At 37.4% G+C, this 27,443-nt stretch overlaps 1 long non-coding RNA gene across 1 annotated transcript in view; it reads right to left on the reverse strand.

Moving 5' to 3' along the window:
* Positions 1–316: 316 nt before the first annotated feature.
* Positions 317–27,443, reverse strand: part of LOC117291911 — a 48,122-nt gene continuing 20,995 nt past the window's right edge. Inside the window, exon 3 of the long non-coding RNA XR_004519220.1 lies at positions 317–387. This is a non-coding gene — a long non-coding RNA (uncharacterized LOC117291911). The remainder of the gene's footprint in view (positions 388–27,443) is intronic.

The raw sequence follows: 27,443 nt of genomic DNA on the forward strand, positions 1-27,443 counted from the left end.
TATCACAAAGAGTTAGGACTAGTCCTAACAGATATCAAATACGTACAGCTTAGTCCTAGTTAGGGCTCGTAACTCGTCCTAACTCGAGATAAGACTAGTCCTAGCTCTTTCTGAAATCGACCCCAGATGGTTTTCCCAATAACCACAACAAGGACACATATGATGTACAATCCCCTAACAACACAGTCTCACTCACACATCACACAAATCATCAACCCATGAGAGGTAAAGTGGACTTCAGGCAAATATTTAGACTGCCAAGAATGAACAAAACACGACAAGTTCTAATTCTAAATAGTCAAATTCTACTTACAATTTCCTTCTCTCTATAGGAAAGAACTGCTTACACTCCAACTAAAATGTCCTTCCTCTTCAAAAGAATCAGTTCTGTAAGAAAAACGGCAGAAAGAAGCACACGATGAAGAAGGCATATATAGAGACATGAGAGACGTGCTGTCCAATCCTGTGTGAGTACCTACACCAAGTGTATGTCCTATTCCACAGATTAGTGTGCCCGGTAACTTATTGAATCATGTTACACCATTGGACAAGCTGTTATTTCACTGGCAGAGTAGACTAGTGAGTATACATACACAACAGAGATGGGCCTACTATAGGGGTTTGTGTGGTGGTGGTATTATACATGGAAGGTTGCACAGCCAGTAGTGACTATGTCATCAACTGCCAAACGTTTGCTGGGTGATGATTGGTGGAGAGAAGGGATACTTGATCTTCAAATTAGGGATGATCACAAGATCCCACTGCTTGCCGGGAACAGCTTTGGGAAAACAAGTAGGTTAGTGCTTAGATTTATAAGATACTGGACACTATTGGCAATTGAGAAAGAGGTAACTTCTCATTCATATTATATGTAAAGACTTCAGGCCTGAAAGCCTTTATTTAGACATCTGAAAGCACACAAAATTGTGCAACAGGGTTGTTTTTCTTTCATTATTCTCTTGCAACTTTCGTGACCAATTAAGTCATAATTTTCACAGGTTTGTTTATTTATGCATATGTTTGGATACACAGGTCTTTGTAACAATTACCAAAGGTGTGAAACAGTGTCTTTATCTGTAAAGCTGACTTAAAATGGAATATTAGTAAACACTCTGTATTGTGTTTGAGGTTACTTAAGGCCTTTTTTTGTCAGAGTAATGACTTTGTGTGTACCTGTGTATGAAGTGATGCAGGAAGGGTTATATGTTTTATTTTGCCAGGAGTCTAAAAGATGAAGTGCTCTTTGAGAAGTGACAATTCTATTTTGAGTACGATTAATAGGAAAAACGAAACGCTTTCCTTCTCAACTCTTTGGAATTCAACAGTCAATTAGGGTAATTTGCAAGATGTTGACTATAAATTTAAAAACAGGTATGAGGGGTTTGTGTCCCTCCTTTGCCCCGCCCATCCTCCCCTGAGAAAATCCATATATTGGATATAAAGTTAATAAATGCCTAGGAATGCCATGTGAAGTTGAAAACAGTCGAAACAATAAGCACATTAATCAAACGTCTGAGTTGAACTTAAAGAGTGACAGCCACCCCTACATGAAATATCACAAAGGAATTTCCAGAAGAAATCCACATCGAAATGAAAAAATATGCTCTCCGACCAAATGGTCGGCCCGAGGTTATTAAAGTAGGACTGCAGACCACTTGAACATCTATCCATCACCTTCCAGTGCTGAGGAATGCGTGGTACCCCACCTGTTGTTTATGCTGCTGTTTATTATTATACCTGAGCTGGGGAGCTGAAGCTGCCAAAAACGTACCTGGCAAACACTTGTTTTCTAAGATAATAATAATATTTCCTACACCCCAAACACAGTCATTTATTAAGCCGATGTCGTTCATTAAACTAGTTTCTAACATCGTAAAGGGATGATATCATGAGGTTGATGATCTCAGGTGTGATACTGACCCTTGACAAAAAAAGTAGGACAATTTTATTGAGGACAGGGCTGGCCTGAAGTAGGCCTACACAGTTGTAGTAACTACTATAGTACAGCCCTTTTTCTGAGAGCAAAATAATCGGAAATCAGAAGAACACCAAACCTATCCATAATCTGACTTTCAAAAGAACCATCTTGTGATGGTTGCATCGTCCTTACTGTATCATGGTTGCATCAAAGTAGATTCTATAATAGCTCTGTATATAGCTCCAAAAACCCACACAAAACCTTCTCTTAAAACGGACTCATATTTTGGACAAGTAATATTTATGCATTTTCTATTTTGTTAATGAAATTTAAGACTATTTAAACCCATGCTATAGTCATTTGTTTGAATATCAACACCAAAACTACAATTTCAATGTCACAAAACGTTGTTGCTGTGAACAACATGAACATTCTTTGGTTAACCGCTAATAGTTACAAACCACAGAAAAGAATTACAACTTGAGTTCCATTCATGATATGTTGACAGAGTGATTGTAGAATCAGCATGGGTATTTTACCTTTCCCAAATGCAGAAAACTACTTCTTGCAATACTGGAGAAGTTACAAACAGTTATAACTAATCCAAACCACAGAAGAGAACAAGAAGCTATGACAGGGAAACAACTTGCCCAAGTTTACTGAAAATATGTTTAGTCCATTTACAAACCTTTAGTTCACATGGTTCACATAACAGTAAAAACAAGATTTGCCATTTTTTAGTGACTAAACTAAACCAGTAGGACCATATTTATCAGCTTGTCATGTCATTAATTCGCCACTTTTTTCACTGGTTCATGGTTTTCTTTCAACAATGTCATTAACATACGTGGGACTTTGAACTAATATGACTTGAAGTGGTGTACGTGTTGCGATGTTGCTTCAGTGTTCAGCCAAACTGGATGGACAGAATTATGCTTATTGCTCCCCTTTGTTTTTACTGGCATTTGAAAAGTGGTGGATATGTTTAGGGAGTTCGCTCATCAAGATGATTCACATAAATAGTGACAGGAGGATGCCCTAATTTCCCTAAACCACGGAGAAAACTTTTCGCTTCTGGCCAACAACTGGACCTGGGTCCATAGACCTTTCCATTGTTGATAAACAAACTGCACTGGTTGGCATGGACGACCGAATGTTAGCAAAACATTCAGTTGTGTTAACAGATGTTGTGAACAAATTCAACATTTTCTGCAAACTGTCAATTAACTCAAATATCTCTTTTGTTTCCAACAAATTTGACACTATCTTTTAAATATTTGTGTAACATTGTTAGGAATTTATGTATAGCTATCTGTTTTTGCCTTGCATTGATAGCTTTCCATAGTTTTTCAACCTCAGTTGGTAAAAACCTGGGCTGTGATGTTGCAAAAGAAAGGTCTATCAGATACAGAAAAAAAAGGTACATTGTAATTTAAGAGATGTTAAATTTGCATCGGGGACAAAGAATATTAATTTTGGTTTTTACCCAAACACTTATATCTTATATCGTTGCACCCGAGTAACATGCCTGTGATATTTTTTCACAGGACTCAGGGAAAGTACTGAGTATACAGTGCTAACACACATCGGTGTATGGGTAAAAACCAAAATTAATATACATTGTAATTGTCATAGCATGGAGGACTCTTTATCTTGTTTCAATCATTTGTGTGGATCTAAGTTAAGGTATCACCATTATTCCTATTGAGGTTAACACTACCAAAGCTTCCCATCCTTCTGTTAAAATATTATCTTGTGGGAATGCAAAGCCTGGGGCTTTCTTTTGTTTCCACAGCTGGTTTTCCCAACAAGGAGGCCATGAGGTGGGGGCAGGGGTTAGGGGTCAAACCAGGTCAATGAAGCCAAGAGTCAATAGTGTATGCAAAGGTATAGGAATCCAAAGGGGATTTTTATGTATTGTATGTGCAAGCCCACACTTGTCCTAGGAAATGTGCACTTCCATTACAAAGTACAGGTAACGGAATATTGTAGATTTGACTTCAAGTCTGAGATCGCTGTTATTTTTGTCTGCATATCAGCCACACAAAATGCCACTGGTCTTTTGTTGGCTATCACAACTTGAGATCCAGACTCTCTGACCCTCGTGTGTTTACGGGATAGTTTGTAACCAAAACTGTAATTTACATAATACAGATGCCAGATAATTAAAGGCAGTGGACATTTTTGGTAATTACTCAAAATAATTATTAGCATAAAACCTTACTTGGTAACGAGTAATGGGGAGAGGTTGATGGAATAAAACATTGTGAGAAACGGCTCCTTCTGAAGTGAAGTAGTTTTTGAGAAAGAAGTAATTTTCGAGACCTCAGATTTAGAATTTGAGGTCTCGAAATCAAGCATCGGAAAGCATACAACTTCGGGTGACAAGGGTGTTTTTTCTTTCATTATTATCTCGCAACTTAGATGACCAATTGAGCAAAAATTTTCGCAGGTTTGATATTTTGTGCATATGTTGAGATACACCAAGAGAGAAGACTGGTCTTTGACAATTACCAATAGTGTCCACTGGCTTTAAAGGTATGATTATTAGTGACCAATATACAACTCCCCTTTTTTTAGTGACAGCATCGCTATTAATGTTTCAAGAGTCAATGTTTACAAGGTTAATATTGCTTTGGCATATCTTTCGTTTATGTTTCTCGACCTCAACGTTGAGTAGGTTTCTTGGCTACTGTAACTATCAACTGAACTAACATCAACAAAGACAAAGGCGATAAAAGACAGCAAGTAATACAGTCAAGGAAAGTTTTTTTATAACAGTTGACTTTGACCCTGAGAAAGTTAAACCATGGAGCTAGACTTTGTATAGCTCCATGGTTAAACATGCACAGGTATTTCATCCATTAGGGAGTCCACAAATCAAGAAATACCTGCAACTTTGACTTGGGGATGAGGAGGGTGACCACACCTTGAGGTAGTTCTAACTTTCTCACCTCATGTTTGCTATCATTATTGAAACTAGTATTAAGACGGTCCCTGGATGACCTACTAATAATTTGACTGACCTGGTTTTAAAGGTATTGTGTGAGTCAGGGGAAAATAGCGAAAAACCATGTAATGTACACACACATTTCTTACATTTTGGTTCAAACCAAAATCAGCTGATTGAGTTTATCAAATCATTTAACTGGCAGCAGAGGGCAAGGGTGACAAGGTGTGCAATTTATATCCACACAGCATCAGTGGGTTTTAAATTCAATCAAACCATGGAGGTAGAATGGTCAAGTTAAAAAGTGTCTTACAGGTTGTTAATATTCCAGGGTGATACAAAACCACATCGTTCTCAGGGCAGTAGAATGTAAGATGTCGGAGAGAGAAAGAGAGAGGGGCCATCTGGGCTGAATTTCAAACCCAAGCAGATGGTAGGGGATCAGGATTACTGGTTCACAGTGTGTGATGATGAAACTGCTGGCATTCACCCAGCAGGGGAACATAAGTGGACTTGATGACTTAAGTGGTAGGCAAAACACCAGCTTATATAGTCCCTACTTCTGGGTCCTTGATCCCTGCTCTAAATACGGATATCATTTTCAAGTACAAAGTCATCTGATAGTGTCCATCATTATCACTGCTTTCAAAACAATGCTTTCTTGAAGGGTTTTCATAGAAGAGCTTGCTTCTTCTTAATAAGGGAAACGTCAAATCGTCCGCGGGAAGATGATGTTGGTGGAATCTAGTTGTAAACATATGGCAAACAGCCAAGGAAACTTCATTAAAAAATCGGTCTCACATTTTATTGAATTGAGAATGAGAAAGAAAAAAAAATAGTAATGTTTTTCCAGGGATTTTTGTCACATTTTAACATCGGGCTCTATTTCAATTGCAACAGTCAAAATCATCATCAGTGGTAAATATGGCGTTTTTTTATTTTGATAGTAATTGAGCTGAATAAGGCATAAAAATAATTATAAGTTAAGTCTGGAGGATTGGTAGAAACTTTATAGCCAGTAATGAACTTTGAATTTAGTCTTGTATTGTACTCATTTGTCAACGCAGAGAGCACATTTGATATCATTATCATCTCATGGTAAAAATAATTAATTTTCAATTGAGATTACCTGTTGTGATTTACCTGTCTTATGGAACAATTTTGCAAAAATGAGGCGAAAAAACATTGGGTCAACTTTGTCTTATCATAGATCAAATTTTCCTTGCTCTGAGTCTATGGTGTCATGTGCCCGCATACTGATACCGTACAATATGCACTGTACATTTTCTCTATGGTCAGTTATGTGGACTATATATCCTCCATGACACCTGTCCACACTGAAGCCACCTGTTTAGTATTGAAAATTCCTCTGTTGGGTTCAAAAGTGCTATTCACACAACAACAATTTAACTGGGGTCCCTTGCATAATTTTAGCATGGTTGTAAAAATGTCGCAAAGTTTGACAATATTTTGCAAGAGAACTTGGACAGTAAAAAAAATTGATGTCCTTTCATACGAGGTACATTTTGTAAAACCATGCCACAGTCTAGCAAGGGACCCTTGCTAAATTGCTCTCGTGTGAAAGGGGCTGTAGTCAACTCTCCTTCTTGGCCATCTGCCGCATGGTAACTTGCCCACAAACTGTCCCCGATGTTAGATACCTGTTCATATGAAGCAGCCTGGATCCATTAAAACCAGGCTCTATTATAATCAAAACTCCAGCCTAATGGTGGCCATTAGTTCACTGAGGTCACCTGTTTCATGGTCAACTCCCAAGGCTACCTGCCTTGTCTGTCCACCCATAGAGCAAGGACCACCACCTGGCTAGTTGAGCCAACCTTAAAGGCACAGACACAGGGGTGGATTTCACAAAGAGTCTTATCCTGAGTTAGGATGAGTGTACTGGTCCTAACCCATCTCTTTGTGAAACCGACCCCTGGACACCTTTGGTAATTGTCAAAGACCAGTATTCTTACTTGGTGTATCACTAAAATATACAGAAATAAAAAATCTGTGAAAATTTGGACTCAGTTGGTCATCAAAGTTGCAAGAGAATGAAGAAGTAAACAACACTCTTGATGCACAATTTATGTGCTGCGATATGCATAAAGGCTTCAGGTATGAAGTCTTTTAATATTTGAGTGAGAAATTACCTCTTTCTCAAAAACTACATCACTTCATAGGGAGCTGTTTCTCACAAGGTTTTATACGATCAACAGCTAACCATTGCTCGTTACTGAGTAAGTTTTTATGCAAACAATTACTTTGAGTAATTACCAATGTGTCCATCCCTTTAAAAGCTTACATCACATAACAAACCATCTATCCAATTCCAATAGTCGATGGATGCTCTCCTAAACACAGCTTTACAAAAACCAGACAACTACCCCTAACCTTGACAATTACATAATCAATAAATAATTAATAGTGAACAGCCCAAAGGTGAATCAAAAGAGATCACACTTGAAGATAATTGGATGGCTGCGTCATTGGATACTTATCCTTCATGTTGAAAGATACACACATTCCTGAATGAACAGACACAAAATCCATGGGGAATTTACCCTTTTTCTTCTTTACGGTACATTGTCGAGCAATATACGCTCCTTTTATGTTTACCTGTTCACTTTTCTGGATGAATATGTTCAACAACAGTAATTAAAATTTCATTTCATTAGTTTATTTTGGTTGGGAAGCCAATGACTCTTAGAAAAAGCGTATTTAATTACTCTACCAGCCAATTATGAATCCTATGGAGAGACGACTAAAAGAAGTACTCGTTTCAGTTTAAGATGTGGGAGGAAAACCCCAGAGAAATATCCCAGGTAAAAACCCATGCTATCAGATAGGGACTGATTACCCGATGCACATTGTGCCTCTAGCAGGATTCGAACCAGGATCTTAGAGGTGGAAGGCGTGGAAAGGTACTACTGTGCCAATCTGATCATGCAATAATAAATGTTTTGTTTGTTTATGGTTTGTGATCCATCACGTTCATGGTTTTTAATCCATCACGTTCATGGTTTTTAATCCATCGATGGGTGTTTATTTGGGATGCTAGGTGTCAGCAGACTTAACACTGTAAATTTACCTAGTAAGTATGCTGCCACCTAGCATTCCAGAGTCTCCCATTTGTGAATTATATTCTGATAGAAACAACTTGATTGCACTTAAAACCAAATCATTATTTTGATATTGAATCTACATCACATTTTTAAAGGTCCAACCGATAAAACAGACCCAATAATAATTTTCACCCATTCAAGTAATTTTTTTTTTATACAACACAAATACCGTATCATAACTGAGAACCAACTGGGCCCAATTTCATAAAGCCTGTAAGCACAAAAATTTGCTCAGCATGAAATTTCTACCTTAATAAAAACATGATTTCCAACAAAATTTTCACGTGAATTTCAGGATAAGCAAACAACAGCTGAATGCCAGTAACAGGCAATATGCAACAAATTAAAATTTGGTTGGTAATCTTGTTTTTTATCAAGGAAGAAAATTCATGCTAAGCAAATATTTTTGCTTAATACAGGCTTTATGAAATAGGGCCCTCCACACTCTTCAAAAGAGGTAAACAGATGAATGAAACCATCCTAGACATTACAACCTGTCATGCTCCATAAATAAAAAATCCAGACCCCCACAATGCTGCGATACGCTTCATATTCTAAGGACAAGTTGAGAGTTTTCAATCATTCATAGTCTTTTAACTATCTACTTCGCTATGCAAGTCAGTGCACCCAGGACGAGGGGTTGACGGTATATTATCTTCTCACTTTTTTCGTTGGTGTATATGGATGGACACAGCAAGCGGTATTCCTGGATGAAAAAAAAACCTGAACAGGTTTTTTTTTTTTGGAGGTTGTGGGACGACGACAGATTAATGAGATCATTATAAAGCAATCTAGGCTTGGAATGGCGGATACAAGCAGATGAATATTGAAAGACAACATTGTTTGTGAGTTTTGGTGGCAATCGGGATAACGTAAATTAGGTCGATGTGTTTGGTACTGTTTGCACTTGAAACCGATCATCCTAAAAAGTGTTGTTTTCGTCTAAGATATTTTCCTCTCCAAGGAAATCTGATTTACTAGAAATTTCACTAGGCTACAAGATATTTTCAAATGGATAATGCAACCAGAAGCCATTTTATTTTGGTTTAAGCTCACATTCGTAACTCGGGTTTGTGCATAGCATTGCCAATTTTACATCAAGATTCTTCAACACGATCTCTATATAGTTCTAGTGGGATTTTAAATAAAATCCTGTCCTTTTTTTCCTTGTCATATTTATCTTTAACCAGGAACCATTCGTCACATGCTTTAAAATTGTCTGTGTGCATAGCATATGGGTGAACTGCTAGTACTGACACAACACAAACAACTCCTCATGGATTAGAATAACCCTAGAAAGTTTTTGAAGAATTTTAAGTGATTTTGAATCAACAAACAACACTAACGTCACTGAACCGTTTCAGCCCGGTTTCTTGTGGTACAGGGTGGATGAGATCTTGGGGGAAAGAAAACAGATTGGGTGATTAAAGTGGAAGATTATCTGGTAATGATCCGTGTCAAAATAAAGAGAAAAACCCATCAACAAAATAAGCGTCATTTCCGATGCGTGACCCCGTTGCTTACTTCACCCTGCTTCTACCCCCCCCCCCACCCCCAACAAAATATCCGTTGATGACATTCTTGTGCGCAAACTTCCATGATGGTATTTCGGGTCTTCCGGGCTGATGGAGTAATCTTCATGGGGCTCTTAGCTTGATGAATGGCAGAATACTCCAGAGGGCCAAGTAGCAGATAGCCGAGTCAAGGAACTTTTCACAATATTACATGGCGTATCTTAACTGTGTACGACAAGCCATGTGTGGCGTATCTTAACTGTTTGTACGTGTACACGACATGAGTTGAGCAATGTTTACATCAATTGAATTTGTCTAAATTGGGTGTTGTTTTTTTTTCACCATCAATGAAAGTGTGTATTATTCACTTACAGATAACCCTCCCAATGCTGTAAACATTGAGAGTCTCATTACAATATGTCAATGATATTATTAATCATAGTCCAGAAAGTAAATGGACAGATGTTGCTGTCTAAAGATGTACCTGGTACACTTTGCTTTTATGAACAGTTCTAAAAATATAGCTAAATTCAGAATTAAAGACACTTAATTATGAATAATACTGGCAAGAGTATTACGCATCATCATGTGTAAAAAAAGAATTGCCAACAAGCGTCATCACAGAAATATTGCCCTACCAAAATGTTTTTAAAAAACTATTTTGGGGTTGAACATAGACAAATTGACTAAGCGGCACTCTAACCTGTGACCTCCAGATTTATGTGCCAGCGCACTACTAACTGAAGTGCTATCTAGCCCTTTTACATTGAACTGAACAGGATTTATGTGCCAGTGCTCTACTAACTGAAGTGCTATCTAGCCCTTTTACATTGAACTGAACAGGATTTATGTGCCAGTGCTCTACTAACTGAAGTGCTATCTAGCCCTTTTACATTGAACTGAACAGGATTTATGTGCCAGTGCTCTACTAACTGAAGTGCTATCTAGCCCTTTTACATTGAACTGAACAGGATTTATGTGCTAGTGCTCTACTTACTGAAGTGCTATCTAGCCCTTTAACATTGAACTGAACAGGATTTATGTGCCAGTGCACTACTAACTGAAGTGCTATCTAGCCCTTTTACATTGAACTGAACAGGATTTATGTGCCAGTGCTCTACTAACTGAAGTGCTATCTAGCCCTTTTACATTGAACTGAACAGGATTTATGTGCCAGTGCTCTACTAACTGAAGTGCTATCTAGCCCTTTTACATTGAACTGGACAGGAGAATAACCAGATGGCTCACAAATGTCTTTTCTTCAAAAATTTGTTTGGAAAATCTTTTGATTAGCTGTGATAAAATAATATTCATACATTTTGTTTAGCAAACATATTACAAGTATCCGCCTCTAAAACTACAAGTACATTTATCCACTTCAAATCTGGAATGCTTCACTGGTTATCTTGAAAGCAATCTTGTATGAGCCGCCTAATAATGCACAGGAATTCATAACGACATGCAAATTGTGTGGATTGAATTTAGGGGGTGGGTTAATGGATACTTATTATGGATGTCGATGATACAAAACAAAAGCAGTTTCAGTTTTCTCCTTTTGTGATAATTGCTTCTTGTTCTAGGTACACATCAGTCAATCCCCTCAGAGGGCACTTCTCTCCTAGTTTTCATCCTTAATACTCTATACTGAGTCACACTAAAGTGCATCCATCACGGAAGAGTAGAGATATTAACTTAAACAGATCGTTAAGAACACTTCGACCCTTCTAGGGTAAAGAATCCAAGAAGTACACGTCTGATTAATCAAAAGAATCGCACAAGCTTTTAAAGACTTGTCTGAAATCATCAACAATTTCAATGGCAGAACAGCTGATAGTCAAAGTCAAGTACTTTCTCATCTTCCTATTACTAAGTTCTGTTAACCTTACTCTATTACACTTGTATACACTTCGGCTCAGGCCTTTGTCACAGGGCCACCACCCTGCCGGTTTTAAACAGCATTTCAGTCCGCAGCATCTAAATCTGAAGTGACACGAATACTACAATACAAGCATTACACCTGGAGCGCCTTCAGAAAAAAATTTAATAATTATTTTGTTGATGATTCATCAGTCCTATTAATAAAACAAATGATATGAATTAATTTGCAAGGGACTGTAATATTTATAGGAAAAGTAGTCGGAGGAGTAGTGACACGTACTTTAAAGTACCTGTCATCCTAGATTATTTCACAGCGCAAAATAGTTATGTTAATAACAAATGGTGTTTAGACTTTTTAAAGACAAAGTATGCCTTTAGTTTTGGAAATATTCAGTTGTTTTAATCCTGTACAAATAATACAATATAACTAACCTGTGGTAGTGTTTTGAGATTGTCGAAAATCTAAAGCGTTCATTTATTTGTTTATTTATATTCTCAAAACCTCCAAAAAATGGAGAAGATAATTTTTTTAATAAAAGTTACATCAAATATACAGTATAAGGGATATTAACACATAAATAATGAAACAGGATAACCCTGACAGTCTCAGATGACCCCCAGACCATCTTGACAAAGTATGAAACAAAGGGATTGTCAGATTGATCTGAGTAGCAGACCGAGAGTATCAAGGTCATCACATTCAACAAACTGATTACGAAACAAAACTGTTTTTACACTATCACAAATACCATGGTTGACGCAGTTTACATACTTAAGGTCAGACTTAAATTTCCGTCTTCAAGATGGATTAATAATGCAGTTAAGCAGCGAAAAATAATGGTCTCTAATTGGAATACACAGTCTGATAAACATTTCATGCAGAAGCGTTTCTTTTCTCAGATTGCATATTTTTTCAAATCCCTTGTTTCTAAATATGTAACACATTATCAATAGCTGCAGTGCTTCTTTCAAAATAAGATTTTATGGTAATTAATTTTGTTCAGCAATTACCAAAGGTATACCTTCTCTTTAAGTGGAGAAATGTTCCTATTACCAAGTACTTATTTTCAAACCGTATTTTGAAGGTGTTTTTTTTTAAATTTTTTTTTTAGCACTGGCACTTACACCAGAGCAAACAGCTGTGTACATTGTGCAAATATGCAAGCCTACTTAGAAATCCAATTAGGTATAATTTGTACACTGAACGGGTAATCAATCATTTCTGGCATTAAAAATCAGAATCAAAAGCTCATTTGCAAAACTGGGTAGGCTTTGCCATTATACAGTTGTCAATCTGCAAGTTTGGGTATAAATTGTTTGTTTTCAAAAAGGTCAATTTGTAACTAAAGATTGTACTTGTCTTTAGATTCCATAGCAAGGAACATGTTGGAAGCTTGTTGTAAAGAATGGCTTCAAAGATGCTATGTCAGATTTTTGGCCCCAAACATTAAAAAATAGATTTTTTTTGAGTGAATGGTATTTCAAAGAGTATTACCTGCTCTAACGAAAAAGAAGTCTAACTTTTACTTTTAATGATCAGGAACCATGACAAAAATTTAAAACATTTCTTATAAAACACATAAGAATAGGTCACGTGATATAATTGTCGGGATCCCAACAAAAACAAATTTTGAGCACTTTATTTCACTGCTACTAATAATTGGTGGACTTTTTCGAGCAATGGCTCAAAGGAAAGCTTGTACATTTCTCGACCCCCATAAAAATACCTGAATTTTAATTTTAATTTTAAATCAAAATTTGTTGGTCAAATCGGCCAAAAATCTGACATAGCATCTTTAACTTGTTTTTGTAGACTTGAATAAAACTTTCAAATTAATTGTGCGTTCATTTCTCAAAACCCAGTGGAATTTGTGGATAAAAATTTAGCCTAAAGCCATAGAAGTATATTTAATGTCTTTTGATTTGCAGCCAAATGAACGAGGGGTATTTCTATCTTGCTAAGAGAGACCTAGGGAGGCAAAATGAAAGAAAAAAAAACTCACTCCTTGCGACTGTTTTTGTAGAACTTGAATAAAACTTACAATTATTATTTTTGTATACTTCTCAATACCCAATGGAATTTGTGGACAAACGTATTTAAAACCTTACGGTAAATTTAACGCTTTTTGATTTTCAGCCAAATGAACGACCAACATTTATATCTCGCTGTGAGAGAGCCAAAGAGAAGAAGAAGAAAAAACCCTCACTCATCACCAGTTGTGACACACTATCTTTAAAGCTCTAAAGGCCACATACAGAGCATATCTTTAATATGTTCCATTTTATGAACATTAATGCAAGTTTTGGCAATGTAATTCATATACAGTAACAAGTACCGCTCTGCGGCTTTGGCACCGAGTGAAGAGACGCAATTCCCGGGGCGTTTTACAAGTTCATATTTCTTCATCTCAGTATTGTCTATGACATCCTTCTAGCTTATCACAGCTGAGCGACATCAACTCCTTCTTTCATTTACTCTCAATAAACTATAATTTGTAATTTGAAACTATCGCAGCCACTGTACACAGTATGAGTTGCAACAGTAAAGTGAGTGTTGTCATGTAACATTAGGAGATTAGTTTTAAAGGGAAATTTATGACCGTGTTAACTTACTTGGTCAAAAGCACAGCAGCTTTTTTGATAATGCATAATAATAATAATTAACCATTCTTATATAGCGCATAACACATAGAAATCAAACATGTCCCTAAGCGCTTAACCTTTTTAGAGAGAGGGATTCAAAAACATATTCAAATTGAGAAATGTTTCAGCACGGAAATGATTCTCAGATTGATTCCTAATTAGAGATTATTCTTCCTGCGTGGACATGCATTTCGACAGTAGTCAAAAACGCTACTACCTGTTGAAATGAAATTTTTACATGCTAGTCTTATTGCTTATATCTACATTTAGATGGGATTAAAACAAGAATTCAAAAAACCAAAGGTTTACTTGTACTTTTAAACAAATGATCAGGACTTTGCCAATTTCAGTTCATCATCTTCTCTTCACAGGTTGTCAAGACGAAGGCAAAGCTGCAGTGTAAGGTACTTTTGAAAATCACTTGGTTTGATAACGAGAATTGTATTAAATAAATGAATAAAATAAACAAATAAAAACAAACAAATATACAAAAACTGTTATTACCCAAAACTATATTTACTCAAAATTTAATATAATTAATGAAAATAATAACAGAACAGAAAATGTATATTTTTTTTATAACTTTAATTTTAAAAACGTTTTGTACTTTTAACAATTTTGTTTAATTGAGGGTGAGGGTGGGGACCCATTGGTTCCAAATACAGTACGGTATAGCACTTAAACTGATATCACATTGTAGCCTACTTTGGCAGCATTTACCGCAAAGTCTTCAATGATGGTGAATGTTTGGTCTGTTTTCACTTTTCATAATGCCACATGATCAGGACATTCAACGAGGAGGGTTTTAAACTGAAGAAAAGGGGTAGGGCTAATATGAAACATGAACTCGTGGGGATAACAAGTTCAGCGTGTCCCCTTACCAGTCCCTGGATCTATAGCTGCCCAAAACCCTTTTTGAACTCAAACCCAACAGCCAGTGTGCTCACAAAACTGGAAGTTTAGCAAAGGGGTTTCTGAAGACATTTAACGCTTTATGAATGCAAATTATCATCACCACATGATGAATTTATAGATTATGTGCCCTTCGTTTACATGTAAACCACCCTCTATTGAAATCTTCTGGGCCGTATTCGCGCAGAGAAACTTGGTTAAAGGAGTGACAGCAACGGTAGAGTTAATCAAAGGCAAGCTGACCCATGACATAACTCCAAATCTAAACTTGTGCAAAACCGTGATGATGCATGCGCCCACCGTCGTCGGGCAGAAATTGAATGTTTTGGTTTTGTTTTGGCGTCAAAGGTCATATCGTCTATAGAAAGTCAAGCATACGTGAAATACATGTTATGTTTGTATATTTGAGCGTTGTATCTTTTAGAAGTGTAGTGTTTCCCCACAAGGGAGCCACAACACAAAGCTCCGTACCTTTTTGCATCATTGGTTTGTTTGTACGACATTTCTGCAAACATAAGGCTTTTTTTGTCCACTAAAAGGTATTTGCACTCACACAATGACTATCAACCTTGACTTTCTCAAAATCAACGACTATCACAATTTTGTTCAGTGTATAATTTTGTTGGGGAGGTCAGACACTGTTATACTTTCCACAATCCTTTCAGTGTGTCTTTAATTGTTCCTATCAGCCCTCTTGATCTATCCTTTTTCCCACCCTTGAGAACGAATAACAACGTGAGCATCCAATTCACTTTGGCAGTCTCTTAATGCATGACAGATATTACATTTAACACAATAAGACTGTTAATTACGTTTTGCAGTTACAAGCCCTAATGCAAATGTATTAGCCTTGGGTGTGTGCCGTCAAAACATAGCGTTTTGTTGACAACCAGTACCTTGCCAATGTCCTTTTTCCATTCTTTCTCAATATTGTGAATTATACACACAAGAATCTAACTATTCCATGTATTTCTTAATGACAGGCCTGTATGCTTCATTTTTGAAAAGGGCAAGGGCACCAAGGCATTTTTTCTTTGGTAAAGAGCACCCTATGAGAAAATTGTAAACTTCTACTTAAGAGCATTTCATGGGCACCAAGGCAAGAACCAGGGGCATATGTAGGCAATGGCCTTTGTTGAAGTATCAGGCCTGAAATGATATCGTTTATCTCATGGCAAGTCATTTGGTTTCCACTTCTTACAAACTATACATTAATTAACTAACATGAAAGTTGGTAAAAAAGTAAACACATTTTGTTAAGGGCAGCAGGGTTTGAATTCGGGTAAAAAATCCGCAAGAGTGCAGTGCTTGTAGCTCGAAACTGGACCAGAAATGATGTTAGAAGACCATGGGTCGATTCACTGTTGTAGGTCTCGAGACCTGGTCTCGGTCTCAAGATCGTCTCAAGAACTTTTTTTGATGTCTCGATCTCGGAATGCAAAATGTCTCAGGGTCAGAGGGCTGGTCTCGGAAGTACTGGTCTCGATCTTGGTCTCAGTCTCCAATGGGGAGGTCTCAGTCTTGGTGTCTGTCTGGGACTTAGAGGTCTCGACTACAACACTGGGTCGATTTTCACAAAGAATTAGTACTAGTCCTAACTTCCTAGGAGACATTAAAAAAGGCTGGTCCCTAGTTAGGACGGGTAACTCGTCCTACCTCGAGATAAGACTAGTCTTAACTTTTTGTGAATTCCAGCACTCCGGGGAAGATTGAGTTTGATACTAGTATGAATTTTTTGTAATTTTTTACAACATTTTTCCAGTTGTGTATTTTTAAAACCAAATTGCTATTTTTGCTCATGTTTTGTATCCTGCATTTTAATGTGTTTTCTTGGCTGTAAAGCGCTTTGAAACAGTGTTAAAGCACTTAATAATGATGCGTCTAAGGTAAGTTAAGTTAAGTTAAGTTATACTCTTGAAAGAGAATTGAAAGATAGTTATCCCAGTCACAGTAAAAAAAAATCACAAATTTATTGCACAATGAAGAGATTTAATCAATTGGAAAAACATAAGACCACTAGGCTTGTTCAATTGAGTGTTTAATACTGGCCTCACAATGAAATCATAGGCCTCGAGCCGGTGGTACAGTGATAATTTTAAGCCCTGGGCAAGATGAAAAAAAAATTAATTAATTAAGTAGCTTGATTCCTTCAAAAAAGAGATTTTGTCTAAGCTTAATTAATTCACGTTAATAAGCGGTTCGACTGAAACGTTAAACAAAATTTTAAAGACGATCATCTTTAAAACTGAACATTAACTGCTCTTGGACCCATGCATATTTTTATAAATTTATAAAAATATATATTAACAGTCCCCAGTCATATACAGAAGTCAATCCTTAATTTGAAGTCTATCCTTAATTGTAATTTGAATCGCAGTAGAAAAAAAGTCCAAGACTGAATTTGTACTTTTGATAAAAATAAATTTTCAACTGCATAATGAGATGTCAATTTGTTACACTAATATTGGTTATGGCAAAAGACCAACCATTGTATTTAACGAACCAATGTACAGCTATAATAGTCCTTTGCTGACGGAATGAGTCAGCGATTCAAACATGGAAAATTTGCCATTTAAAAGAAGGAAAAAACACACTCAAGAGGCCGAACAATGAATGCTATCTACTTCATTAAAGGGACACGTTGCCTCAAGATTGTGTGTTTTCCTTTTACTTTGCGAACTTACAATAACACGGTTGTCCCTTTTTGTGGAGCCAAAAATTTGACTCTTCAAATTGGAGTGCCCTATTAGGTCGCCATGTGCAATTTCGAGGCATATTTGTGTGGACCGTTACTTTACTTTTTAGAACATCTTTCAAACCATAATGCATTTTATAATAAAACGGTTTCAAACACTCTTCATAGACAAACTCGCCCGATCCAAGGCAATGTGTCCCTTTGAATGAAGGTGTCAGTATGAAGATGCCTATACCATACTGATTTTTAGATGATAACCGGGCCTGAAATTACAGGAGCCAATGGCCTCTATTGCCCCTGGTCTTCGCCTTCCTGCCCTTGCAAAATTTCCCATAGACTTGGAGATTCTCCAACAAAAAGTGACCCTTTGCAAAATGAAAATGGCCTGCCCTCACAGAGATGAATATGATAACATCGATGGGTTTTTCACTGTAATGCTACAATTTGATTTCTCTGTCGAGATACATTTTTTGAAGCTCCAAATAGAACTGTTTCTTGTTATCTTGTTAAGGGTGTGAGAAAAGGGTGAGTTAAGCAGGCCTGTATGCTTCGTTTTTGAAAGGGCAAGGGCACCAAGGCATTTTCTCTTTGGCAAAGGGCACCCTATGAGGAAATTGTAAATTCCTACTGGAGCATTTCAAGGGCACCAAGGCAATGACAAGGGGCAACGAAGGCAATCGCCTTCGTTGCCTCCGTGAAGTATCAGGCCTGGTTAAGTATGTACCCAAGTAAACACAATTTGACAAATACCAAGTCACTGCTCAGAACCAGATGAGGAGAAAAATCTCCCCTTCTTCAAATTGTTTTGTAGTAAGTCCAAAAACAAAGTGCCACTTCTGAAGTGTGAGTTAACCACATATTGGAAATAATAAAATTACAAAAAAGAATAGAAGACATCTCCAAACTAACTTAAAATATTTTCCTGCGAATTATCTGACTGACCATATTAAATATCACTTGTGATTAAGGTCATCATCTGTTATGTCCATTTCCTAAAGTGTTTAATCTTCAATGACTGGTCAAGCAGAGCAATTAGACCCCTATAGTTAATAAGGGTCATTATTAAATTATAATTGAGAAAAGTTGTGGCCTTAGAGATGACAATAACAAACACCATATGTTGTTATGAGGCAAAAGGGAGAGAAGGAGGCAAACTTGTTTCATCACAGTTTATTTGATCGTATTTATTTTTCTTTCTCCAAGATTTCAGAGACCTTCAGAGAGTTTTGACCCAAGCAAGAGTACTAAATGAAACCTTATGCAAACACACCGTCTCTTCTTCAGTTAACACTTCTCCCAAAAGAGTTGTGTACTTGGTTGTACCCACAAGCTTACTGTTTTTCTTACGCAAACAATTGTCTCTTCACATCTGGAGCACCTTTGGTTCAATCACATACTAGAATGCTAATTGCCATTTTTAAATGGTTAAAAACATTTATGAACACATTTGGCCACTATCAGCTGAAGTGTGCAAATATTGCTGAGATGGGCATGGTTGAAATCTGATCATAATACTTAACTGCTAATGGACAAAGTGACCAAAACGGTTTGAACAACTCAAGTGAAGTGGAAATAATAGTGTCCGTATTCTGTAATAAATAAAGGCCGACAAATTGATGGTCTGAAGCTTCAATTAATGAACTGGCAAGGCTGGGGTGTTGTTGCTGATGATGGCCTTGGTCTTAGTCCTTGGTCATTATAGTCATTGGTCATTGAATGGGTCAATGGGCTTTATTTTTAAAAAACAGGGCTTTGGTGGGATGCTACACAAGTCTGTTTTTCATTTAGTAAAACCGTTGCACAGTCGGTAATGTACAGATTTTGACGGTCCTGGCTCATTAGTCTGATAGATGAGTTCGCATCAGTTTTACCTGGTTTACATGAGAGGTGAAAATATAAATGATTATAAATGATTTCACCTGAGGTCATTGAACCAAGATGAATTATAACCAGTACCCGACCTAAAAGTAAAACATGTGGTGGCATGTTTACCCACACTGCAGGATCGTGCAAATGAGTTCAATAAACTCACTTTAGCCCTTTTCACCCTACATGTATTTCCCGGGAAATTCCCGGGAAATGTTAGTCGATCTGTTCACACTACAAGCAAATTCCCGGGAAATAAAATTTTCCCGGGAAATACTTTACCCAGTTAAGGGGTAGGGTTAAAGGAGTTAACCCCGGGGAAAAACGTTTTTCCCGGGAAAAGCAGCTAGTGAGAACGAAAGAGGGTTTAACTTACCCCACCTTTTGCTTTCACTGTGCTGAGACGTCATTAATCTCGAAAGGTCACAGACGTCACAAATAGCGCGCCAAATAATTCGCGCGATCACATGAGCCCTTTTGTGTTTTTTTCTTTCTGAAAGTGTTTACATTTAAGTACGAAAAAAGTGACTTAATCTGCAATTAACACAGAAAAACATGATTTAAAAAATAAGACCACATGAATGAAGTAAGAAACGAATCATATATTTGGCGTGAACAAGGCTGTGGCAAGCTGCCCTCTCGTGTGTACACCACGTGTGTATTATTTCTTCTTACTCAAGGCCGTTGGCGTACATGCGTACTATTCGACCGATATTGTTGTCATTAAAAAATATTTTTAGCTAAATATTTGTCCTCACTTAAGATGGGTAAAAGTGACCGATGGAGTGACGATGAAATATCGAACTAGTTGCTCTTTGGGCCGATGATGAAGTACAAAAACAACTTGATGGGACGACAAGAAACGGGAAAGTTTTCTCAAAATTGGCTGACTGCCTGCGTGGTGCTGGATATGAACGGACCCCTGCCCATTGCAGAAAAAAACTGAAAACCTTGGGAAAAAAAGACTATAGGTAGGTAGGATACTAGTTTTGTTTTTCAAGGCCTAAATATTTTCAATTGCATAAGCATTCTCCTGCCAAACATTTTTTTTCAAGAAACATATACAATTAAAAGTCTTTTGAAGCCATGAAAAAAGCTAGCCAATATAGTGTTAAAGCCTATTCAGTGTTCTTTCTTTGCACAATGGGAAAACAGCACTGTTGATGTTGGAAGGGAAGATTGCTTCTTTTGCTTTCTACTGCTATTGTCAGATTGTGCAAAATCGACCATGCGGTATTTTTTTCTCTAAAACCTTTAATTACCTTGGCCCTAACATCATGGACATTATTATGCAATCCTTCGAAAATGCCATTCTGAAAAATTACTAGGCCTTACCCCAGGGTTGAATCCCTTAACCCTGCCCCTGAGCAGGGTTAATTATTTCCTGGGAAAACATCATTTCCCGGGAAATAACTATAGTGTGAACAGGCAAAAATTGAGATGAATGCCAACACAAAACCTCTGGGTAAAACACGGACACAAAAGTCCATTCAATTACAGTTCTCAAAAGAAAAAAAGCTGTCGCAGAGTAGAGAGCTCCCTTCCGCATTTTTTAATAGCAACTTGCTCCCACCATACCAGTGATCGCTCTTCTTGGTAGACCAGATTGACCTTTGACCAATTCTTCCAGCAAGTGCCATGAAACCCGTCAATCGCATGACATATTCCATCCGATTGTTATACAGCATGTCTTTAAAACACTGTCACAGCAATCGTCTTCTCCTGACAAGTCGTCAGCGACGTCTTCCCCGAACTGCAAGACTTCTTCTCCGCCGTAATCACAGAAATATAACAACACGCAAATACACATGTGCAGCCATTTTGGGTCGCATGTGGCAAGGATTTTGCAGCCAGGCGTGTGGCATTGTGGGAACGGACTTCCGTCCACAAACATTGGTAACTTCACATTTCCTGGGGTTTGATCGTAAGTGTGAAACGACCGTGCATATTGCTGGAAAATAGTACTCCCGGGAATTATCAAATTGGGATAGTGAGAACGGTTGCTGGGGTGGCGGTGGAGTTAAAGACTCCCGGGATTTTCCCGGGAGTTTATTTCCCGGGAAATGGCTCTGTAGTGTGAAAAGGGCTTTTGTGAGCTATTGATATTTTGTCATTTCACAGAAGCCACCCTGCTCATCACACTTACAAACAGACTGAAAGAAAGCATAATAATGCCAGGCCTGGAATCACACGCAGGCCACAGAAGCCATGGCCTCCAACGCCCCTGGTCCTGGCCTTGGTGCCCCTTCAAAAGTTTCCCATTAACTTTAAGATTTTCCAATGGAAGTGTTTTTTTGCAAACTGAAAATGGTCTTGCCCTTTCAAAGATGAAACTCCAGGCCTGTGGTGCTATGTTAGAACCTCACAAGATGGTACCGATATTATTAATTCCTTTTTCCGGAGGTCGTTGGTTCGAGTCCCGTTCTAGTAAATATTCCTTTGTTCAACCCCAAAATCATTAAAAAAAATTACCCGAGTCAGTTTCCCTTGTGGTTTATTTTGATATTAACAATCGATATCTTAATAGCACAATGCACCACAAAAAGAAGCAAAGGTACATTCATTGCTTCACCAATGCAACCGAAAGTGATAAATGATGACGTATCAATATTAACAATCGATATCTTAATAGCACAATGCACCACAAAAAGAAGCAAAGGTACATTCATTGCTTCACCAATGCAACCGAAAGTGATAAATGATGACGTATCAATATTAACAATCGATATCTTAATAGCACAATGCACCACAAAAAGAAGCAAAGGTACATTCATTGCTTTACCAATGCAACCAAAAGTGATAAATGATGACGTATCAATATTAACAATCGATATCTTAATAGCACTATGCACCACAGTAGTGCAACCCTAAGTGATAGGATAATTGCGGTATTAACAGCTCGTCTACTCAGCACTTCATGCAGTCTTAACCATACCCTGCAGTCTATTGACACTAGCTCATTTCAATGCATCTCCGTCTCCCAATCAAGAAAGGGATGAAGTTATCGTCATTTGGACATCATCCGCGTTGTCTCCACATGACAGGCAAAACTATTTAGGAAGATCATTGGAAATAGGTCGACAAGAGCGAGGATAGATCCCTTTTTTATTACACGTCAAGACGGGTTTTGTTTCTGCATGTCTGGCTGCGCTGTGTTCATCTAGGATGAAATTGTTTCGTATTTTACACGACATAAATTAAGGCACACGCTGCGAACTGCGCATTTTGATCCGTGTTGAGTTGAAGAAAAAATGCATAAATTTTCAGTATTGGTTTTCAAATACGGGAACGATTACAATTTAAACAAAATAAAAATATTTTTTATGTAATTATTTCAGAAAGATCATTATGTTCACAAATATGTTGAAGATGTAGTTTACTTTGGACGTTTGGGAAAATTTTTAAAATTCATGTGTACACAACATAACTTAATTTTTGTCTTACTTGTTGTATCCCAACATATGTAAAAAATAACAAACCTGTGAAAATTTGGGCTCAATTGGTCTTCGAAATTGCACGAGAATAATGAAAGAAAAATACACCCTTGTTGCATGAAATCTTGTGCTTTCAGATGCCTAAGAAATTCTTCATGTCTGAAGCCTTTCTCAAATTCCTCTTTCTCTACAGCTGGACTACATAATTTAAATCGAAGTGGGTTATTTCTAACAATGTTTTAAAATTTCACTGGCTCTCCAGTGCTCTTCACCAAGTGAAGTTTGTGTGGTCATTCACAAAAAGTAATGCGACATGCAACGTCTGCTATGGTTTTGAAATGTATAAAACTACAAAATAGTTAACGATAGTCCATGGAAATTCAGAAAGGCCCCTAAGTTTTTGGGACTGGTGTGGTTGAGTGCAACTTTTCCCCTGAACAGCAGGGCCCAATTTCATAGAGCTGCTTAGCACAAAAATTTGCTTAGCATGCAATTTCTTCCTTGATAAAAACAAAATTACCAACCAAATTTCCATTTGTTGCAAATAGCTTGTTACAGGTATTCAGCTGTTGTTAGCTTATCCTGAAAATGCCTGTATTTAAAAACAAAAATCATTTTTTTCTTTAAACACTGATAAGTTATTAATTTATGATATCATAAAGGAAGGAACAATGTGGTTACATTTCAAATGATCTTTCTTGCAACTGGAGTATCCTAATTTTGTCTTGTTATCATCCGAATTAGCATGCCACATTTTTCATTTATGACAGGTATATCCTGCTTATTTTTTGCTTAAAGGAACACGTTGCCTTGGATCGGACGAGTTGGTCTATAAAAAGCGTTTGAAAACGTTTGTTATGAAATGCATAAGGTTAGAAAGATGTTTTTAAAGTAGAATATAATGATCCACACAAGTATCACTCAAAATTGCACGGTTTTCCTTTTACGTTGCGAACTAACACGGTCGGCCATTTATGGGAGTACAAAATTTGACTCCCATAAATGACCGACCGTGTTAGTCGTGACTCCCATAAATGGCCGACCGTGTTAGTTGACGAGGTTAAAGGAAAACCACGCACTTTTGAGGCATACTGTTGTAGATCATTGTATTCTACTTTTACAACATCTTTCTACCCATATGCATTTTATAACAAACGGTTACAGAACGCTCTTCAAAGACCAAATCGACCGATCCAAGGCAATGGTTCCTTTAACAGAAAACTTCTAAGCATTTATGAAATTGGGCCCTGGTTTAAAAAAAGTTTCAGAACATTCCTAAACACATAACCTGGCCCAGTTCAAGACACCCCTCATTACACATCCAATATCACCCCAGTGTAGTATGTAATTAAATAGCTTTGGATATTAAAGATAATTATACCAGGTAGGGATCTCAACGATAATTCATATAACCATAGAAACAATACATGACATGTGAAGCCCTGCTTGGGGTAGTCGTTAAAAGCCCCAAGGAGAGAAAATATAGAGTATAGCAAATGGTGCTGGGTGATAAAATTGATGTTATCAATTATTTTATTTTGATATTCAGTGTGAATGGTATTCATTGAGCACAAGAAAACTACTATAATTGGTAAAAGCTACAACAAATTCAAATTAAAAGCATTCACTTTGATATTGTACAACATTGTTTGGGACAGCAAAGTGGTTTGTAATGATTGATAATGTAAAGTGAACAGTTTGTAATTTCAGTGTGAAGGATCTTGTAAAATGTTCTGTCTTCAAAGTTTTTTTTGCAGAATGGTTAAAATTACCACAGCCGGATAAAAGTCCCTCTGCAGATGACAGAAAAGCTCAGAGCTTAATATTATTTTAGCTAGTTAATTGTCCCCCCCCCCCATCACACACACACTATATTTCCATGTCTTGACTTGTGAAGAAATATCAGCAGTATCATTAATTGAAATGCAATCTAAGCTTGCAAGTTATAATTTATTATTATTAATAGCATTAATTGTCTTATTATTTACAAAAAAAGGCTTAACGAAAAGTTGAATTTACAGAAAAAAAAGAACGAAAAATTCTGGGGAATTCTCTGAGAAGCTGCAAAAGTAAATCGCCTCAAATCCACCAAAGGGGGACAAAATATCCAATCAAAATGACCTATGGAGAAGACACAACATTTTGTAGTCTTAATAATATTTTCGGCTCATTACCTGTCCCCCTCCCCCACCAAACACACTTTAGATTCACCTATCTTGCCTCGTGAATAAATAAGCAGCAATATCAATAATTGATATGCCATCTCAGGATGCGTCGCAACACGCTTTAATAGCCCAGGAGAAATGGACCGATCTCCTGTGATAGTCGGTCTAATAGACACAAATTCTGATAGAGGTCCGGCGGGGCAAATGACTAGAAATTCTCACTCACGTGTCACTCTCTAAATATTGCCATAGATTAAACTGCGAGTGACAACAACATTGGGGAAACTCAATTATAAACATGTACTGTATGATGAATAAATGCATCCTAAGAGTATGCATCAGTTAGATGGACTGCTTTCTTTTCTTTCACAATAATGAAAGCGTTGAGCCTAAGGAATGCGCAACCTCATTTTGAAAATCTCCAACGTTTAAGAATCGCTTAAGATAAACTGCAGCATGGAATTTTAAGGAGGTCAGTTGCATCTGTTGACCTTGTTTGACCTGGGTGCCCCTTTAAAGTATTAACATAGACTTAGAGATTTCTCCGTGAATGAAAGTGACCCTTTGCATGGGAAGTACAAGATTATGGGCTTGAACAATGCAACCTCCCAAAACTCCCTCATTTTCCTCTGCCAAGCGCTGACAATTTTAGAGGGGCACAAGGGGTTGACAATTTTTTTTCAAGGAGGACAATTTTGTTCAAGGAGGGCATTTCTAGCCAATAAAACTTCTTATTTGCATATTTTCTTCAAACAAGCCCTTTTTCAGCGCTCTTGTTATCCCATTTTGTACTATTTTCAATAAGATAATCTGACATGGAGTTTTAAACAAATAAGCCTACATTGTCTGCATGCAAGTAATTGTTCAAACACTGAAATTACTGTATTTTAAAGCTCATAAAATGTAACTCTTCTGGGTAACATTTTGAAATCTAAGATAATAGGTCAAATTTTAGGATTTTACTCAACATTATGTGAATGTAAATGTTGCAACATCCTTCATCTTTCCTTACTTTTCATGACTGTTTTTGCTCATTTAGTATTTTGCATTGATAGCCCCCCTCCCATCCCCCACCCAACACGCTGGAAATGCACTTAAAATGGACACGACCTTAACCTGCGAAGGTAGCCTTGTCCCTTCAGAATTAGACATCCAGATAATAAGCAAAAGAGTCTATCAATTCCTCAACTCATTTCTTCATTCTCTGAACCAATATATCTCCATCTCTTGCCTTAACCCATTGGACTCACCTCCTCAGCATCTCAGCAGACATAAAAATCAGAATCTCTGAGATTTAAGATCTACGTGGTCATCAAGAGAACATCACCCCGGACACAAGAGGGCTAAATCAGGACCAACAATAACGCCACAGGGGGCTAACTTGGCAACAAGGCCTTCTTAACTAAGCATCTTGAGCCCACTCCTTTGCCTGAATACAGCAACCCTCCAAACACCTTAAATCCAAACTCTTCAAAGTGACAGCCTAATCAAGTGTTGACCAGCAACTTCCACCTAAGATAATGATGAAAGTAGGGAAAGAGAGAAAAAGCCAGTGACCCCCACTGTGTTCTAGCAGGAAGAAAGCTCAAATCCTAGCATTATGGACTCTCGTTAATCTGGGACGGGTAGTATCCTTTCAATGCATTTCAAAGACCCTCAGTGAGTATTGACAAACAATTTAAAGGGATTTGGCGCTGAATCCCATAGCAAATCTGGCAGCAAATGATACGTAAAATCCCTGCAAGGAAGTTAGGAGGGGGCTTACTCCACTCTGGTCAAATAAATCTCAAGGTTTGATCCACCGACAAAAGCAAGCTTCTGAGAAGCTAATCAGTAAATCCCTTATTGTAATATTTATAGCTTGGAAGTGCTTTTAAACAACTTGTTGTTGGCATTTTCCATCAGTTTCTGTAACAAATCTGGCCACATTATTCAGACATTTTTGAGTGTAAAGACCCAAGGAAAAAGAAGCTGGTAATCCTAAGCCTTTATAGTGATGACCTAGTAGGTGAGGTCCCTCAGTCTTTAAGATTTCCGTTCAATAAATTACTGCACCAGTGTACATTCATGTACCTGATCGGTATCAGTCAAAATCAGTCACAGCAAATGATCTGAAACTCAGTCTCCTCTGGCAGAGTTTGTTCTTGGGTCTACCCATAATGTTACATCCTTTCAAACCCCATTGTTTTTCTTTAGCAAATGTTACAAATGTCGACAAGCTTATTACATCGCCGCTAACAAATTTATATTGTCGATCAAGGAATTGTCCTTTACCATGTATGTTCGCTCACGCTTTTCAAAGGTTGTACGATCTTTTGCGGTAAGTTTCAGTATCAAGTAGAG

This window comes from Asterias rubens, chromosome 6 (assembly GCF_902459465.1).
Source record: "Asterias rubens chromosome 6, eAstRub1.3, whole genome shotgun sequence".
Taxonomy (NCBI): Eukaryota; Metazoa; Echinodermata; class Asteroidea; order Forcipulatida; family Asteriidae; genus Asterias; species Asterias rubens.